The sequence below is a fragment of the Lutra lutra genome, chromosome 15 (genome assembly GCF_902655055.1).
Source record: "Lutra lutra chromosome 15, mLutLut1.2, whole genome shotgun sequence".
In the NCBI taxonomy this organism is placed as follows: Eukaryota; Metazoa; Chordata; class Mammalia; order Carnivora; family Mustelidae; genus Lutra; species Lutra lutra.
The window spans coordinates 6,816,945-6,836,014 of NC_062292.1; the positions used below are offsets into that span (position 1 = coordinate 6,816,945).

General features: G+C 41.9%; 1 protein-coding gene across 3 annotated transcripts in view; it reads right to left on the reverse strand.

Annotated features, from left to right (window-relative positions):
* RGS7 (regulator of G protein signaling 7) overlaps window positions 1–19,070 on the reverse strand; it is a 523,389-nt gene that overhangs the window by 248,561 nt on the left and 255,758 nt on the right. The window lies entirely within an intron of this gene.

Consider the following 19,070-nt stretch of genomic DNA (forward strand, 5'->3'; position numbering starts at 1 on the left):
GCATCTTCTATTCCTAGGATCTGCTTAAAAGTAGCAAATACCTAGAGAATTAATAGGATCTCAATGTTACAACTTTACCGAGTTTCAGTAAAGGTGATTATTCATCTCACTGTAAATTACTGCCAATATTCAAAATAGAAAAAACAATCACTCACAAGAAATCATAGGTATAAAAACTCAGATGTTGATCCATGACAACCTTCTGTTTTTCTGAGAACCCCGACTCAATTTAATATTCTTTTTCACTGAACTCATGGACTGAGTGTCTTCCTATTTTCCAATGTGGAGCAATTTCTTGCTATTATATATTATAATAAATTATATAAATAGCATATTTATGCAACCATCCACTTGGCAAGTAGTCTTGACAGTCAGGCACTGGCCTGGTTTTATAATACCCTTGCAAATCCTAGCGTATTGTAATAAATGAAATCATTATTTGCTTTTGGGACCCAAGAAGAATTTACCTATACTGAAGAATCTAAGAGATCTTATCTCTTAGACAGGGCAACCAGTACTTGAAGGAAAGCAGATAAGGGGGCAGGGTGTGCGTTTTGTAGGTTAGCATTTTTCAAACATTCTGTTTCAGAAACACTGGAAGTGTGTGTTTAAGATGTAGACTCATAGGCCCAAGCCAGACCATCTGGGCTCATGGCCCAGGAATCTGCATTTCCAACCAGTGCTCCTGGTATTCTCTGTGCAACTAAAATGTCCTAGGAATCCTCCTCAAAAGGCCTGGCAGATGGGGCTCTGCAACACACGCCCTTCAACAGGAAGACCCCCACTCTCAAGTCTTTACTGGGGCACCTACATGAAGGCTTTAAAAAAAAATGGATTTCGGTGCTAAAGTGTTTTTGAAAATCACTTCTTTTCAGTATAACATCAGCAAAAAGTCCCATCTATGAGACTATAACTTGACCCACCGTATTTTAAACATGGCACAGTGGAGTAAGCATGGATTTCAGAATCAGAAAGATACACGGCCACTACTCACTAGTTGTGTACGCTTGACAAGCTAACGCATCAGTCTTGGTTTTCTTATCTATAAACCTGGGACAATGGCAGGGATAATGACAAGGGTTGTTCAAATTAAGAGACTGACAGATAAATACTTGGCCAAGGAGTTGGTTTACACTGCGTGCTCTCCAAATTTTAAGCCTCACCCCTCCCCAATTTTGCCAGCTTTCATAGAGTAGCCATAGAAAATTTCTTTTTAGGGGTTCTCTGAAATTCTGTTCTTGAAGACATTGGCCTTCATGTTTGTGAAATACCCAGTGTTAAATTTCTTATAGAACGGGATACTAGGATCGAGCTCCTTATTTTGGTTAAACATTGTTTCTATTTATCATCAATAGATAATAGATAATAGATATCATCAATATCATCAATATTTAAACTACCACATTTTCCTTTACCTTAAGTTACCACAAAGTTAGGCTACAACATTAATAATACTCAGTAACAGAAACATGTCTTACTCTCTCTAGATTGCTTATATTTATTTTTTTTTAAATGTACTTACTCAACTTTTTTTTTAGCCATTCAATAGATTTCTTGAGAGGGTGTATTGTCAAGCAGAAGAGCTTGGGTGTAAATAAACCTCATTTCTTGGCTGAGTGATATTGGATGAACCATTTCTTAGCCTCAAACTCCTGGAGTATTAAATTAGGCTGATAATAGTACCTCTTTCTTAGAATTGTTGTGGGAATTAAATAAAACAAATCATATGTAGCACTTAGAATGCTATCTGGCAGTTTGGGATGCACTCTAACAATGCTATTTAGTAGTATTTTCCACACAAAGAGTAGTTGCTGAAGATACACGGTAAAAGCGCATGTGAACCGCCCCAAAGCTTACATGAAAGTAAGTGTAATATAACACATATGTTATAAATGAGTAATCTAGTAAATGATATTCTCCTTTATCTCATGCAAGAAAACTCAACTACCACCTTGATATGATCTTGGTATGACTGCTAGCTCTGACCCATCGCCCAAGGGAGCATTCCTCAGCCTCCTGGAGACTGTCTACATGAGCGAATGGATGAGCAATCAGAAATACATACGCATTGATCCCTGTCCCATTGACCTGTGTTATGAACATTAGTAGACCTCTGAAGCATCTAGTCCATTCTAGGATGGTCCCCACTCAAACAGATCACCCGGGAGAAAAGGAGGTACTTCTAGTCCTGGCTTTCTCTGTCTCCCGAGCATAAGAAATGCAGATGAAGGAACTACACTTATGGTTAAGTGGTTAGCTGAACAGCTCACTTTGTTTCCTTGTCTCTACTCACATACCAGGTTCGTTACCATTAAAAATCTCCATGTGAGATCTTGATTTAATATTTTCATTTAGCAACACTGTGCTCTCAAGGCATAGTTCTTACAGCCTTCTAAGGACCCTCATCTCTTCAGAGTAGCCCAACTATCTACTTCTCTTCTCCTGCTCCTTAAATAATAATCACCATTACATCTGAGGCCCACTTTAAAGACACTCATGGGAGCTTTTAAATTACAGCATTTGATTGACTCAGGAACAGGAACACCGTAACTGGAATTTATTTTATTGTGTGGATCATTATTGCAAGACTTCCTGGCAGTTAAGGTGAAACTGAATGGCTTGTCCTTTGCTTTTCTTGTTGTGGGAGAAAATAAGATAGAGTCTTTGGACAAAGTTGGTTGTTAAGGAGTCTCTGGGATTAGTGAAATAACTGATTTGTGGTGGAAAGAGAAGAAACGTTTCCTTCCTGGATTGAATGGTGGGTCCAACTCTGCACATCTTAGCATCAGAGGTTTGGGTTTTCCAAAGGGCTAAGCTGATAACTGCTGTGTGAAGGTGCTCTTGAGTGCTGTTAAGCCTGAATGCTCCCTCTTCCGGTGACATGCCACAGCAGTTAAATGACACTAAAGGAATAATCTCTATGACGTATTGGGGCCTGACTTAGTTGCATCCTCCTTTCTACTGTAACATTTTTGTGACGTTGTATTATGATCACTGTATCTCTCTCTGTCCCCACTAGCTGGAAACTTTGTAAGTATCAGGATTGTACTTGATTTAAATCCGTATTCCCTGATCCCATTTTGGCATTCAGTAGACCCTCAATCCATGTTTGTTAAATAAGCAGAAACTGCATGATGACCGCTGAAAATGACCTCTCTAAGGCTCTGAACACCTACACACCCAGTTGATGAATATTCATGAGAAAACTGAGAAATGAGAATTTTTTTCTAAGAACAAGATCAGAAAAATAGGTTAATAATTAGAGATCGTTATAATCAGAATAATAAAACAGTGCATTTTCTGTAACTCACTTCTGGCCAGTACGTTTGCTGCAAAGGTAACTGCTCCCACCTAAATGACCTAGACACAGTAGGATGGACACGCTGAGCTGAGAAGATCGAATTGTGAGAGTGAAGCCTCACACTGAGGTTTTTAGAAAAGCAACAGTATAGAAAGCAGCATGCTTGATAGCAACTCGTGAGTTTTGTTATTCTCTAGCAGCGCACAGCAGATTGAGGTTAACACACACACACACACACACACACACACACACACATACACACACACAGTTTGTCAATCTAATACTCTTTAAAGACCCATATGACAACCAAAGCTAAAGGAACATGGACACCATGGACCTCCTTTGACTTGTCTTCCTTATTCTGCCCTATGAGAGCCAATAACCCCCTGAGCATTTACCAAGCAGCCAGATGGTACAGTAATACATTACGCACATTCTTATCATAATTACTCTCACCCCCTTTTTGCAGACGAAGAAGCAGAAGCACTAAGTTAAAAGCATTATCACCTGTAGTGGGTGCCTTGAAATACTGCCAGATGCTCCGAAGATACTCTAGTACCTCAGAGTAATAATCAGGAACGGGAAAATCTGCTAATGCAAATTACCAGGAGAACCACTTCCATCTTGGCAAATCTTCCAAGTATTAAAAATATTACATGAAGGGGCCACCCTACTGAGGAAAAGAAATTATACACTGACATTGGATCTCTTTGGGGAAGAGGAGAGAATGTAATACCTGCCCCATTCATTCCATTTTTCATATGAGGTTTTTTTGTACTACTGAGACGGTAAACCATCCGTGAGGCCATGGGTGAAAAGGACATTCTGGGCTGTATGAAAGTGCAAGAGAAACACACTTGTTCTCAGTTCCTTGCTGACTTATTTCTGAGATGTGTGAATCTGTGCTAGCCCAAGGTACCCTCGATGTGGGTAGAGCTCCTGGATTGTCAGCACACTGAAATACTTCTTCTCCCGTCATTTACTTGGTCACTGCCATAGACAAGCAGGGGAATAGCTGCTGCCCCAGAAAGTCTTTCCCACACCTGCTACTCACGTCCCTCCCCAGGCCAGCAGTCGAATCTCACAGACAGCCAGCTTCTGGCTTGACCATCCGATGTCTGTGCAAGACCAATTATGCGGTATTTTGAGTCCTGCCCCACTGGGGTAAACGATACGTGCGTTTCCTCAAGAGCAAACAACTTCTTTACTTCAAAACTATATGAAAATCAGTTAAAATGTAATCACTGATATAGGGGTGGATCTGGCAGAAAAGAACAAGAAGTGATTCTGATGTAAAGTTATGGGTTCAGCATTACATATAAAATTATTTCACTGCATTATTCCTAGGTAGACCTAGGGAAATAACCTGAATCCAGAAATGGGCAAAATGCTGTAGAAGGTCAGTGACACAGTTAACTCAATAAAAAATAAAATGAAAAAGAAAAAAGTGCCCTTGACAGACCCGGACCAGGACCAGGATATTGAAAAATTACACTGTAATAAAAGTAGATGACAGGGGAAAAAAAAAAAAAAAAAAGCAAATAGAATCTGTATTAGGAGCAACTCGTGTATCATGAGCACCTTATACTCAGTGAGTATGTAGGTATGTGTATTTATATTTACATAGTGATGTGTAATATCCATACTTCATACACACACGCACACACATGATCATTTAATGTTTATAACAACTTTATCAAAAAGGTATTCTTTCCTTCATTTTACTGATGAGTAAATTGAGTCCCAGATATACTACGTACTTTGCCCAGGGACACACGCATTAGGCAGATTTCCCTGAGGAGCAGATGACCTCGTCTGCCACAACACAGGGTCATCCAAAGAAGGATGACACTCTCTCCTGCTCCCTGACCCCCAGGTGAGGGAGCAGTGGGCAGACCCTCTTCCGTGCCTTCTGAAGTCTGCCCACTGCCCCTTCACCTGGGGGTCGGCACAGCCGAACTGGCCACTGTAACAAAAGGTAAACTGATCAGTTGCTTATTGATAATGTGCAGTTTTATTGCGGGCAGCCCAGTAGCCCACATAAACCCGGGGCGTCTCCTCAGCTTGGCAGCATTGCGAGTCTCCAGTCAAGAAGTCATCGGAGATGGGCAAACAAAATCAACTCGTTTCTGATCCGACACTTCTAGAAGGTGGAGAATTCGAGGTCTGCCAGTGTTAGTCAAGCAACTGTCTTCAAACGCCTGTGCAGAGCTGCTTTTAAGTTCACCTTGACCTTGTGATGACCTCACAGAATGCTTTACCAAACCGAGGAAACGCTGTTTTCCACACAGCTGTGAGTGGCATAAGACGATGCCTTCTCGGGCCTTAGTAAGGGTCAAGTCAAGCTGGCAAAGGACAAGCCACTATGGGCTGAGCTGCCCGCTGGGAAGCAGGCACAAGAGAAAGCCCAGACAACAGGGAAGGGGAGTGGGGAAAGGGGGGTATTTATATTAGGCACAGAATTTGGCAAGTTGCTGTAGGAAAATACTATGGGAACAGCCCAATGGGGGTCCATGTCTGTGGGGACTGGCCCTTGAGGACAGTGGGAATGCTCTTTGGTTAGAAGAGAAAATGGGAGAGAATCCGTCATATCCACATAACTCAGAGGGAACAATGATGGGCATAAAAATTCCCACTCTTCTCAAGAACTCTGACAAGAGCTTTGGGTTTCCATGAGGTGCACTTCCTGGGGAAAATGAATCAAACTAGCTCGATTGCCTTCCTCTTACTGATATTCATTTACTAAACATGTATTCTCAAGTCATCTTGGTTACAGGTGGCATTTCCTAGAAAAACCTGGCATTTATGGCTATTTTCAGTCTTCGATCTCTATAGGAACTTCAGCTTAGTTTGTTGCTGGAGGAACATACCACACACTGCCATTCTAGTTTCCTACTTCCCTTTCCAGATGGGGGGTGTTGGGCTGGACGGATGACATCCTAGGTGATGGGCTTAGCTCGGAGCCAGCATGCCTGGTCAGATATTTTGAAAATCATCACAAATACGAAAAGATATCCATTCACCCTTCATAGCATTAATTTAGTAGACCTTCATGGTTTGTGTTAGGAACTGGCCCTAAAGAGAAGACTGGTTTACGAGGAATACAGAACGTGGTTGAGTTCCCGAATTCCGAAGTTGCTATTCCACACCCGTGTTACTTTGCTGGAGCATCATAACAAAATACGACAGACCCGATGGCTTCAACCATAGTGACATATTTTTTCCTGCGGACTCTCCCCTTGGTGTGGAGACAGCCCCCTCACTATGTCCTCAGGTGAACTTTTCTCTGCATGCACCTGTCCCTACTCTCTCTCTCTCTGTGTCCCCTAATCTCTTTTGATAAAGATACCCATGCAAAACAGTGCCTTAGAGAATATGTATGAGATTAAGGATAAGTCTAACTGAGCAAACATATGTTGGGCCTATGTTCAAGTCTTTTTTCCATATTTACTAGCAGTGTGCTTTTGGTCAAGACACTTTTGTCCTCTGGTTTTCAGTTATTTTGCTATAAAACGGCAAAAGAATCAGCTATGCTTCACTTTATGTGCTAAATTAATTTTTTTAAAGATTTTATTTAACAGAGAGAGACACAGTGAGAGAGGGAACACAATCAGGGGGAACGGGAGAGGGAGAAGCAGGCTTCCTGCCGAGCAGGGAGCCCAATGGGGGGCTCAATCCCAGGACCCGGGCATCGTGACCTGAGCTGAAGGCAGACGCTTAATGACTGAGCCACCCAGGCGCTCCATGCTAAACTAATTTTAAGGTATAATTTTAAGCGATGTATTTTAAGGACGCATGAAAGCATGCTGTGCCACTTAAATTTCCATATATTCCTAAACTTCCTTATCTGATTAAATGAACCAGACAAAGGCAAAAACAAAAACAAAAACAAAAAACAACAATTAATAATCAAAGGTCCAATCAAAAACCTGGGACAGATGTTGAAGTGTACACTCTCACTCTCACTCTTCAAAGTCAGTTAATCCCATTCTGAAGGACGTCCATCCTTAGATGAACATGGGACTTTACCACCTACCCAAATGAAGGCAAAAATAAAGGAGAGAATAAGGATGGAAAGGAAAAGAGAGAGAAATGAGAAGGGGGAAGGAAGGAAAGGAGGGAGGGAGGGAAGGGGGAAGGAGGGTAGGAGAGAAGGAGGGAGGGAGAAGGAAGATCTTCATATTAGAAATGAAGTGCTCAGGGGCGTGGGTGGCTCAGTCAATTAAGCATCCACCTTCGGCTCAGGTCATCATCTCAGGGTCGTGGGATCGAGCCCCGTGTCCGGCTCCCAGCTCAGCAGGGAGTCTGCTTCTCCCTCTTCCTTTGCCTTCTCCACCACTCGTGCTCTCTCTCTCTCTCTCTCTCTCGGTCTTCCCCACATCAAATAAATAACTAAAATCTTTTTTTTTTTTTTAATTTGACAGAGAGATCACAAGCAGGCAGAGAAGCAGGCAGAGAGAGAGGAGGAAGCAGGCTCCCCGAGAGAGCAGAGAGCCCGATGTGGGGCTCGATCCCAGGACTCCGAGATCATGACCTGAGCCAAAGGCAGTGGCTTAACCCACTGAGCCACCCAGGCGCCCCAAATAACTAAAATCTTAAAAAAATAAGTTTAAGTACTATACAATAGCTATTCTTAATTAGCATTTTGCAGTTCCTGAAGAAATGATCGTCCCTTTCAGATGACACAAAAAGAATGAAAGTTGAAATCACTAGTTTAAGACCTGGGTAGAACTAGAAGCTAATATTTGTGACATTTTTGGAAGTCATCAAACAAACCCACGGCACATCTGAGAAGTTAAGCTGAAGAGAGGTAAACTAAAACTTTCCTTAAAATATCACAGCACCAGACACCCAGGCGTCGAGAAGCGACGAGCTGAGGGAACAGCGGGGCAGAGGGCCCTGGGACTAGTGCGTGCCCACAGAGACCCAGCAGCGAGGCTCCTTCAACAGCAGTCGGAACCTCGTCTAGCCGAATGCTCTCTTCCATTCTGCCGGGAACATGGCGGGATGATGGGCTGTGTGAGACTTCGATGCAGCTGATCCCACAGCAGACTCTCCACCCCATGAGAAGCTGCCATAGGATCACTTTCTACCCACCCCTCTGGTTCCAGCGAGGCATGAAATTTTGCACTTTGTCCTTCTCTGGGCAAGGCCGCAGATCATAGAAGCACTCAGCTGCAGTGTGGAATTGACTTCTCAACTATAGGATGACTTGCCACCCACGGCCCGTGTCATCTGGTCCCCTGGGTTTGGTGGTGTTCTGAGGAACAGGGATGTCGGGAGCTGACACCAGGCTAGCCTTGCTTTTGCTCTCTGTGTAGATAAATACTTTCTGCAAACACTTAGTCTTACTGTCCTACTAGCCAGATCTATGGATATGAGACAAGTGTTTTTTTGTTTGTTTTTTTAAAGATTTTATCTATTTATTTGAGAGAGAGAGAGAGAGCATGAGAGGGGAGAAAGTCAGAGGGAGAAGCAGACTCCCCATGGAGCTGGGAGCCTGATGCGGGACTCGATCCTGGAACTCTGGGACCATGACCCGAGCCAAAGGCAGTTGCTTAACCAACTGAGCCACCCAGGCACCCCAAGCCAAGTGTTTTAAAATATCCGCAGGCTTCATTGTAATCAGGTGTGGTAAGACAGGCAGAGACAGAAATGACGGTCAAGAAGGAAGACATTTTTACTCACAGTTCCCTGCAGCAGGGGGACCTCTACACCACATAGGGCCACACAGGGAAGTACCAGGGTCAGTCAGGAGGCAGAGAGGGTGTGGGGGAAAGCATGGGGAAGAGCCTCATTGTCATGTTCAGGGGGAAGCCAAGGTAAAACGAGATCAGCAGAATCAGGATTGCCTGGTTTGGATAATTTCAGGAGGCTGAGGAATAGGGGCTGTCCTGAGCTGTCCCGCACTGGAGCGGCAAAGCTCTGTGACAGTCAGAGCAGGGGGTGTGGGGTGAGGGATTTGGATTGGCTGGTTTGCATGTGAAAGGTACTGGCAGGCCAGACCTTTACTAGCTCAGGGTGGCAGTGTCTCCTGGTAGAAAGGTCCCAAGATGTCAAAGTGTCAGAAAATACAGGAAATAAAAATATGGCTAACACACCATACTAGTAGCCATCACCGAGCTATTGCTTAAGGACTGCTTGACTGTTCAACAATAGATAAATAAAAAAATTAAGGGCACCTTGGTGGCTCAGTGGGTTAAAGCCTCTGCCTTCGGCTCAGGTCATGATCCCACTGTCCTGGCCAAGCCCAGCATCGGGCTCTCTGCTCAGCAGGAAGCCTGCTTCCTTTTCTCTCTCCGCCTGCCTCTCTGCCTACTTGTGATCTCTGTCTGCCAAATAAATAAGTAAAATCTTTAAAAAAAATTAAAAAGCATTGACTTGGCATCTCTGTATGTGGGAATACAGAAGTGGGTGAGATCTAGTCCTAATCTTAGAGAATTTGCAGACCAAAATTAACAAAATAGAAATGAACACTAGACACACAAAAAATTAGAATGGGATGATCATAAATATAAGAAGATGAAAGTGATTTTTAAAAATTTTAAGAAAAAAGTAATGCATAAAAAAGTGTTTTAGAAGCAGGAAAATGTATACAAAGCTTAAGGTGTCTTTGAATTATGTAAACCCAGAACTCTTTCTTTCAATTAAAACTATATTACCTGTAAGTTAAAAGTTTAGAATAAAATTGTAGAGTTTAAAATTGTTGGGGGGTATATAGGTAAACAGGTATTAAATTCCATCATTTGCTCTCTTGATTCAAAAAAGAGAGTATAAAAACCTTTTTCACAGCAAAGGAAATAGTCAACACAACTAAGCAACTCATGGAATGGGAGAAGATATTTGCAAATGATATTACAGACAAAAGGCTGCTATCCAAGATCTATAAAGAAGTTCTCAAACTCAACACCCAAAAAAAACAAAGAATTCAGCCAAGAAATGGGCAGAAGACATGAACAGACACTTCTCCAAATAAGACATTCAAATGGCTAACAGACACATGAAAAAATGTTCAACATCAGTAGCCATCAGGGAAATACAAATCAAAACCACAATGAGATACCACCTTACATGGGTTAGAATGGCCAAAATTAATAAGACAGGAAACAACAAGTGTTGGCGAGGATACAGAGAAAGAAGAACCCTTACACTGCTGGTGGGAATGTAAGCTGGTACAGACACTTGGAAAACAGTATGGAGCTTCCTCAAGATATTTAAAATAGAGATACCTGCAACCCAGCAACTGCACTACTGAGTATTTATCCCAAAGATACAGATATAGTGAAAATAAGAGGTACATGCACCTCAATGTTCATAGCAGTAATGTCCACAATAGCTAAACTGTGGAAAGAGCCAAGACGCCCTTCAGTGGAGGAATGGATAAAGAAGATGTGGTCCATATATACAATGGAGTATTAAGCCTCCATCAGAAAGGATGAATACCCAACTTTTGTATCAACAAGGGTGGGACTGGAGGAGATTATGCTGAGTGAAATAAGTCAAGCAGAGAAAGATAATTATCATATGGTTTCACGTATGTGGAACACAAGGAATAGTGTGGAGGACCACAGGGGAAGGGAAGGAAAACTGAATGGGAAGAAATCAGAGAGGGAGACAAACCATGAGAGACTTTGGACTCCGGGAACCAAACTGAGGTTTACAGAAGGGAGGGGGGTGGGGGTATCGGGTGACCAGGAGATGGGTATTAAGGAGGGCACATGTGGTGATGGGCACTGGTTGTTATACACAAGTAAAGAATCATTGAACACTACATCAAAAACCAATGATGTATTACATGTTGGCTAACTGAACATAATAATAATAATATTTTTTTTTTTTAAAGAGCATATACTTCCCTTCCTGGCCAGTCCTAGAAATTCTCTTACCTGCTGGTACCTGTGATTCCACAAGATGTACACTGTTATCAACTCCAAGAAATATCTGCTGAATTACTGAAGCTGAATCATTAGCTTTCTCCAGGTGTGCATTTGTGTGAACCTGTCTTTCTATATACTGTTATTCCTTTCTATTTCCGAATAAATTTAGGACTGAAACAAATACTAGTACAGGAAGGTCAGATGGGTGTCTCCTAAGATCCCAGCTAGGTAGCCTGCATATGATTGTCACTTTTCAGGAAGCAGGCCAGAGAATGGGGGCCAAAGTCTAAGTTCAGTAACATAGATTTCCATTTACTTGCCTTTTCTACCCCAACCCTCCTTACTGGACCTGATATTCTCATATCAGAAGATTCCCCAAGTAACCATAAAATAAAACTCCGACTTCGTTGAAAGTTGCATAGGGCCCAGTTGCTCTAGATCCATTCTTCCAATGACTCCATCTTTTTTCAGCCCTACTCCTTAACTAAGTCTTCCATGGCACAAGGTTCTGTGGGGGCAAACTGGCTCATTTCCCACTGGCGTCTCTGTTGGAAACTGGGTTACAGTTAAGTCTACTCTACTAAGAGTGGACACTTCTCTTCCATCACTTCCCTTATTCCCAAAACCAGAAAAAACATTTGCATATGTCACCCATTTTTTCCTTCTCTCCTGCCTGTCCTCCTTGTCTTTGTGGATTAATGCCTTTTAAACATTCCTTTATTGCCACTTTTGTGTGTTTGAGGAAGAGCAGAAGACGAACTCTACATGCCAATCTTCCAAGTATAATGAGGAAGTCCCAGTGCAGTTGGGTGGAGCATGCCTTCTGATTTTTGGGTCATGCACGCGTTTCACAGTGTCTGACCCTAGGAGGTGCTCAACGAGAACTCTCACTAAACAGGCAACCGTGGAGGACAAAGGTATACTTCGACTATAAAGTGACATAGACCAGTTTGGCTTCATAAATATTTTCTGAGCACATATTCCATATCAGGACCACAGACTGGATATGAGGGCAAACAACAACAATAACAAAACCCCACGACTCTTGGGGCACTTGGGTGGCTCAGTGGGTTAAAGCCTCTGCCTTTGGCTCAGGTCATGATCCCAGGGTCCTGGAATCAAGTCCCGCATCGGGCTCTCTGCTCAGCAGGGAGCCTGTTTCCTCCCCTCTCTCTCTCTCTGGCTGCCTCTCTGCCTACTTGTGATCTCTGTCTGTCAAATAAATAAATAAAATCTTAAAAAAAAAACAAAAACACAACTCTTGCCTCCCACGATCCATATTGTGGCGGAACCCCCTTGGAAAGTTTCAAAATTCCAAAGTCTACAAAATTACAGTGTGAACAAGAGTGTACCTCACCCAGGCTCATTCCTAGGGTTGGTTTTTAGCATCTGGGAGGAACAGAGAGCTGCAGAAACCGGATTACAGTCAGATAGTTTAAAAGTTAATGGCTGATACCTGATGGGATTGATTTTCCTTCATAGACGCCATCTTGATTGTTTGAGTTGCTACAACTAGAAAATCAAGGGCAGCCGAAGACCCCAATGACAGAAGCAGATGATTAGCTGTCTTTATATCTTAGCTTGTTTTAATTTTAAGAGGGGAAAAAATGGTGCTTTATTTTGGTGTTTCAACCTAAAGGTGGAAAAATGCCACTTAAAAAGGAATTTTTCACCCAAAGGAAAAAAAAAATACCCAAGTTTGGTGCCAGGTACAAAGAAGCTCTGGGAAACAGTTGAGATTTGAGGACAATTATAAGGAACGCATTATTCTAGGCTCATGACCAGGGAAGCAGGTTAAGCTAACTTAAGTAAAGTGGGAATTTACTGGCTCGGTAGCTGAAAAGTTTTAGGAACCACTGGATCCAGGTGCTTAAAAGTTGTTTTCAGGAGCAAATGGCTCTGCTTTCTTCTGCACTAGTTTCCTTTCCAGACATTTTTTCTCTTTGAGGTTTACATCTGGCACCTTAGCAACACGTGGGAACAGAGAGTCTTTTCTAGCAAAAGCACCAGCCGTGAGTTTCTGATTTCCCAAGCCTGAGTCACGTTCGCTCCCCTCACCCTTGATCCAAGGATGAGGCTGTCCTCCCTCACACCATGTGGACTGAGAGCCTGGTGAGGTAGTTACCCAGCGGAAATCTGAATCAGTGGTGCCAAGAAAAGAAGGGACGCCTTTTGAGCCATCAAATACGATAGCTACTAATTGCTGTAAGATAACACTGGCCTTGGAGTTTGGGCTGCGTCACCGTTTTCAAAAACTCCTTAAGTTCTTCAACAAGCCAGACCGCCTAGCACCGAGGGCTGGGTCTGAGTGCAGCTATTTTTGGATTATTTACCGATCTTCCACCGCGTCAACCATTAACATCCCTCTCCTGCTAAAAGGCCACCTGACTGGAAAGGTTAAGAGAAATATTCAGTGACCTCTAGAGAGAGGGTAGAATACTTATTTTTAGCTTTCTGGTATTTGATCATAAAATGCTTTCAGCCTGGAATGACTTCAATGAGATTTGTACATCTGAAGGCTGCCAAAAAGAGAAGGGGAAAAAGTCAAATATTAAAGGAAACCTTGCTCTTATCCAAAAGAGGAAGATGCCTTAAATTTCTAACGAAAATGTTAGTTCTATTTTTAACTCCCTTTTTAGGTTTCCTAAGGCTTAGGCTAAGAGGAGAAATAGGTCTGGCAGCAAAAAGCTTTAAAAACCAAAGGTTTTATACCCAGGGCTTGTTAACCCTATACTAACAAGTCCTTGATAAAGGGGAGGGAATGAGAAAGCAGGTTTTCCATGTGCAACCTGGTCTTCTCTAACCTTGGTGTTGTCCACATATGGGTCCTAGAAAATTTCTGAGAATTTGTTCTGAGAGAGGAAGGTCACTAAAAGCACATGATCTCACAAAGACAGATGTGCGGGCCATGAAAACTGTCCTTTTTGAAAAGAGCTACTAGATTAGTTTGTCACCTTAAGATAGCCATCTATGGAGTGACCAAGAGGTCAGTGATTCTTGGCATCAAATTTTTGTCAGGCTTCCTTGCAAACGTTTTAAATCATCAGCACAACTCCTTTGAATGCATCTTCCAAGTCCTGGAATGGTACATCCATCACCAAACTCGACTCCAAATTCACTTGAAGTTGGCAGTTTTCCATTTCAACTTACAGTGACTGAGCATACAAAGCCATCCTGAGATTATAGGGCTTGTGGGGAGCCCACCTGGAGGACCCCAGAGGGTAATCTTTAGCGGCCATGATGTGTGGGACAGATGTTTCCATTTGATTCAGGTGTGACGCTTCTCAGACTGAGTCTTTCCTAGGACATTCTTCATTTGCTTCCACATCTCTCTCCTATTTGTTGATGAGTCTTTTGTTGACCATCCCAGCCCCTCCTGACTGATGGCTCCCCTCCACTCTGAACCCCGAGGCACAAACAATTCAGACTTTAACAACATATTGCCTTGCATTCCTCCCTCATTGTGTCAAGTATGAAATTTTGTTCTCACGGGAATTTCTGTATGGCTGTGCCAAACATTTTCTGGTTTGATGCCTTATGGGGCAATCTCTGAGCAGATGACGCGACCCTCCATCCAAGGGCGCTCCCACTACATTTAGGTTTGGATGATTACTAAAGTTTAAATTTCTAGTAGTAGTATGAGGTGAGAATTATTTTGTTTATACCAACGATAATTAGACCCAAAATCACATTAAAGTTATCTCTGGGCTTAATTTAGTATCTATTTAGTTTGAGTCTTGAGTGTACAGTTTCTGTTTAAAGCAAGAACATCTTGTCCCTCATCTGTGCTACACTTAATGGTCAAGCGATTTTTTATGTACATCCTGGTAATTCTTTGAACATTAGGTACTTTCACATGGGAATTCAGCACTCTGCAATAAACACGGGGGACAGTTTCCTCAGTGAGGAACTCCAATGCCACAAAAGAAAGGCTGTAGTTTTAGAAACTGTCATTTTTGCTCACAGGGTAAAATGTGACCTTGTGTAAATCATTCCCCAATCTCCAGCCAAAAAGAGAGAGGTCATGCTCTAAGTCCATCCCACAGCACAGACTAGAGACCAAATTAAAAGCCCAACCCCGTAACTTTCCTCTTCTGACTCTCCCTGGTTCCAACAAACCCTCTTAAATCAACTGCTCTCCTTTCTCAACAGAGTCCTTGGGTACAGAGGGGAAAAAAGGGGATTGGTATGGAAAAAATAGCTTAATACATAATTTTTGAAGAAGAAATTGAAAAATTAACAACTGCCCAAAATATTTCATTGTAACAAAATGTGGCAAAGGGCAGTTAGGACAAAAAATCTTATATTTATACAGAAAGCATAGCTGTTTCCCTGGAAACAGGTGGAGCAGTTATGCAAATGACATGAGTTAGTAGAAATCTGACCCAGAGAATAAATGAAGGAGACAAAAGTGGCTATTAACGAGGACACACATGTTCCGTGGTGATCAGCGATAAGAACAAGTTGGCAATTGCGCTACTAGGTATCTACCCCAAACATACAGATGTAGTGAAAAGAAGGGGCATATGTACCCCAACGTTCATAGCAGCAATGGTCACAATAGTCAAACTGTAGAAGGAGCTGAGATGTCCTTAGTCAGATGGATGGATAAAGAAGATGTGGTCCATATATGCAATGGAGTATTACTCAGCCATCAGAAAGGATGAATACCCAACTTTTGCATCAACATGAATGGGACTGGAGGGGATTAAGTTAAATGAAGTTACATCAAGCAGAGAAAGACAATTATCATATAGTTTCACTTGTATGTGGAACATAAGCGATAGCACAAAGGACCACAGGGGAAGGGAGGGAAATCCAAAGGGGGAGAAACCAGAGAGGGAGAGGAGCCATGAGAGACTATGGACCTCAAGAAACAATCTGGGGGTTTCAGAAGAGAGGAGTGTGAGAGGAGGGGGTAACAGGGTGATGGGTAATGAGGAGGGCACGTGCTGTGGTAAGCACTGGGTGTTATACATAACTAATGAATCACTGAACACTGCATCAAAAACTAATGATGTACTGTACAGTGGATAACTGAACATAATAAAAATAATAAAGAACGAGAAGTCTGAAAACTGCATAATGTGATAATTGTGGTATCTGGAGTGAGGTGAGGGTCACGTGGCTGTGGATTGTGGATACTTTGTTCCTGTGTCTGCTGCTCCATCAGTGGAGGGGGGAGGAGGAAGGGACGGCGAAAGGGGGAGGGTCCAGTGCTTCTGGTACAGTGAAGGGGCCCCAGGGAAGTTTACACAGTTAGCCCTGCAGCCACTGTTCTGTTCCTTTTTGTTCTGTTTCTCTGCACCACGCCACAGTTCCTCAGCACGGATCAGTCAGCATGTCATTTTTCTCCTCCCTCACGGACTGCTCCTGCTCCTAAGAGAATGTGGCACTTTCTTACCAAATAAAGCACCAGTGTCCTGAGGGGAGCAGACTGATACTTACAGTCAAGTCTTGAAATCAAAAAAGAAAAGCCATTTGATTACTACTCATGTCAAATCTCTCACTGGACTGACTTCTCTATGAAGAAAGAGACATTTTTGAAGCTGAATGCAAAATGAAATAAGGAAGGATAAATAATTCAAATTATTTCAGGGAATCAAATTGAGATATATATTATATATAATATTGAGCTATATGTTATATAATATATATTATATATAATAATATATATGATACATATTATAATGATATGTACAAATATAGACACATTATTAAATTAACCTAGATTCAAATGTCAGCTCTCCTGCTTACTAATGGCATTACCTGGGGCAAGTTAATGACCTGCTCTTTTACTTACCTTTGTAAGGACACTGATACATAAAATAATACATCTAAAAAGTTAACATTGACTGAGTGCCAACTACTTTGTAAGAACTCAGTAAATGCTAGCAGTTGCTATGATAGTTGTTTTGACCCAAATGGATTCATATCCATCTACGCCTCAGAACCAGAACTGTCATTTAGCGTATGGTGCTCCTCTCTGGCACAGGAGAAATGGGACTAAAACCCAGGTCTGTTTCCTACCAGTCTATACTCTTCCCACTATTCCAGACAAGCTCTCAAGAATATTTACACTTGAATATGGGAATGTCCATCGTTCTACAAACTCACTATAAACCCAATAATAACATTTAAATCGAGTGTGTTTCAGACCTTGGAGGAATTTGAAAATCGTGTTCAATTTCCTGATTCTCCATCTTGCAACCCATCTAAGGCAGTAATAGACAGTAGAGCCGAGCTGACATCGTTCCAGGGCTCCCCGCTGAAATAAACACATGGTCCAGCGCCAGAGGCCAACAGAGCAAATGATTAGACTGAGTGCTCTTTCCAGTGCCCATGAATCGAGAAGTGAAATTTGTGAATGTACCTGAATGCCCAGGACATCCCCTGTACTATGAGAAGTATTACCATTTGCTGACTGTCTTCTAGGTACCAGGTGCTGAGTACATGGAGGATACAGATTGAAAGGAGACATTATTCTTGTTCACCAGATGCTTACAGCTTCTAGTAAGAACCCCATCCATTCCCACTGAGGATAAAATGTCAGGTAAAATAAATTTCATGAAGAAGAACGCAGTGCTAGCAAAATCCACAGGTATACAAATGATAAATGGCGGTTGGTGTAGGGATGGGGACGGGATGGGGGAGAGTATGGATGAGACAGCTCTCTATCCTAGAATTCCGGGAGCTAAGAATCTAGAGCCATTCTCCATGTGTTCTGAGAGAGAGAGAGAGAGAGAGGAAGGGGAAAAACCAGATGGTGTCATCAGGATTAAAAAGACGGCAAAAACAGTAGGTGACAGCTGCACCTTGAACATGTGTACCAATTCGTTATTTCAAAAAATACACCCACACCAGCAATTCAGTCATCAAGATTTATTCACACTTGGGGATAATGAAGACTTTAGTGTCATCCCAACTCACCGTCTAACTAGGGTGAATTTGGTTCTCTCTCCAAAGAAAGCTGTGCTAATGGATTAATTCAAAGAAGTAAGCTCTTCTTTAATGGGTTTTTCTTTAGCAACCTATCATTTCCAGGGTTTTAGAAAATAACTCACCAAGGAACAAAATTAAGCTTTTCAGGTCTGTTGACTTAAAGAAAAGACGACATTTGTGAGAAATAATTTCCAGAGTGGATTACTGTAAAATGAAAATTTAATACGTCTGCATCCACGAAATGTCCCAAGATAAGCTTGCAAGCCTGCCTGTGACTTTCGCTATTTTATTCTTTCAGTAATTGTCCAGATGGCACAACCCACTGAGTGTTGACATTATAATAACACAGAGATTAGTGAAGAATGTAAAAATGTGATTTACTTAAGGAAGAACACCAATATCAGTACGTAATAATCTATGATAAGATATGAAAAGAGCTACTCACAAAACTTTGTGTCCCAAGATTTCACTCAGATATATATAGTTATTTGTTGTGAGGAGTCAAAGATAGGACACAGTAAAGAGTATTGAGTATTGATGTTATACGCAAACAATGAATCAGGGGACACTACATCAAAAACTAATGAGGTACTGTATGGTGACTAACATAACATCATTAAAAAAAAAAAGAGTATTGAGAGCTATAAGGCACCTTGAGAATGTGAAGAATGATTATTATTTGATGAAACTAACAGGACTTAAACTAATAGCTTTTAAGCACATACTTGGAAAACCTTGGATCAGAAGCTACAGAGCTTCCCAATATAGGTAATTCCTTGGTTTTGCAATAGCTTAGCTACCTAGCAGGGAAGAGAGTTCCAAATCTGGGCCTAAACCAAGCCTCTAGAATGGATAATAAAAATCATAATAATAAAATAACTATAATAATGTCTCCATTTATTATGGTTCATTTTCTACATGTCACATGCAGAAATAGTGAGTTTCCCAGT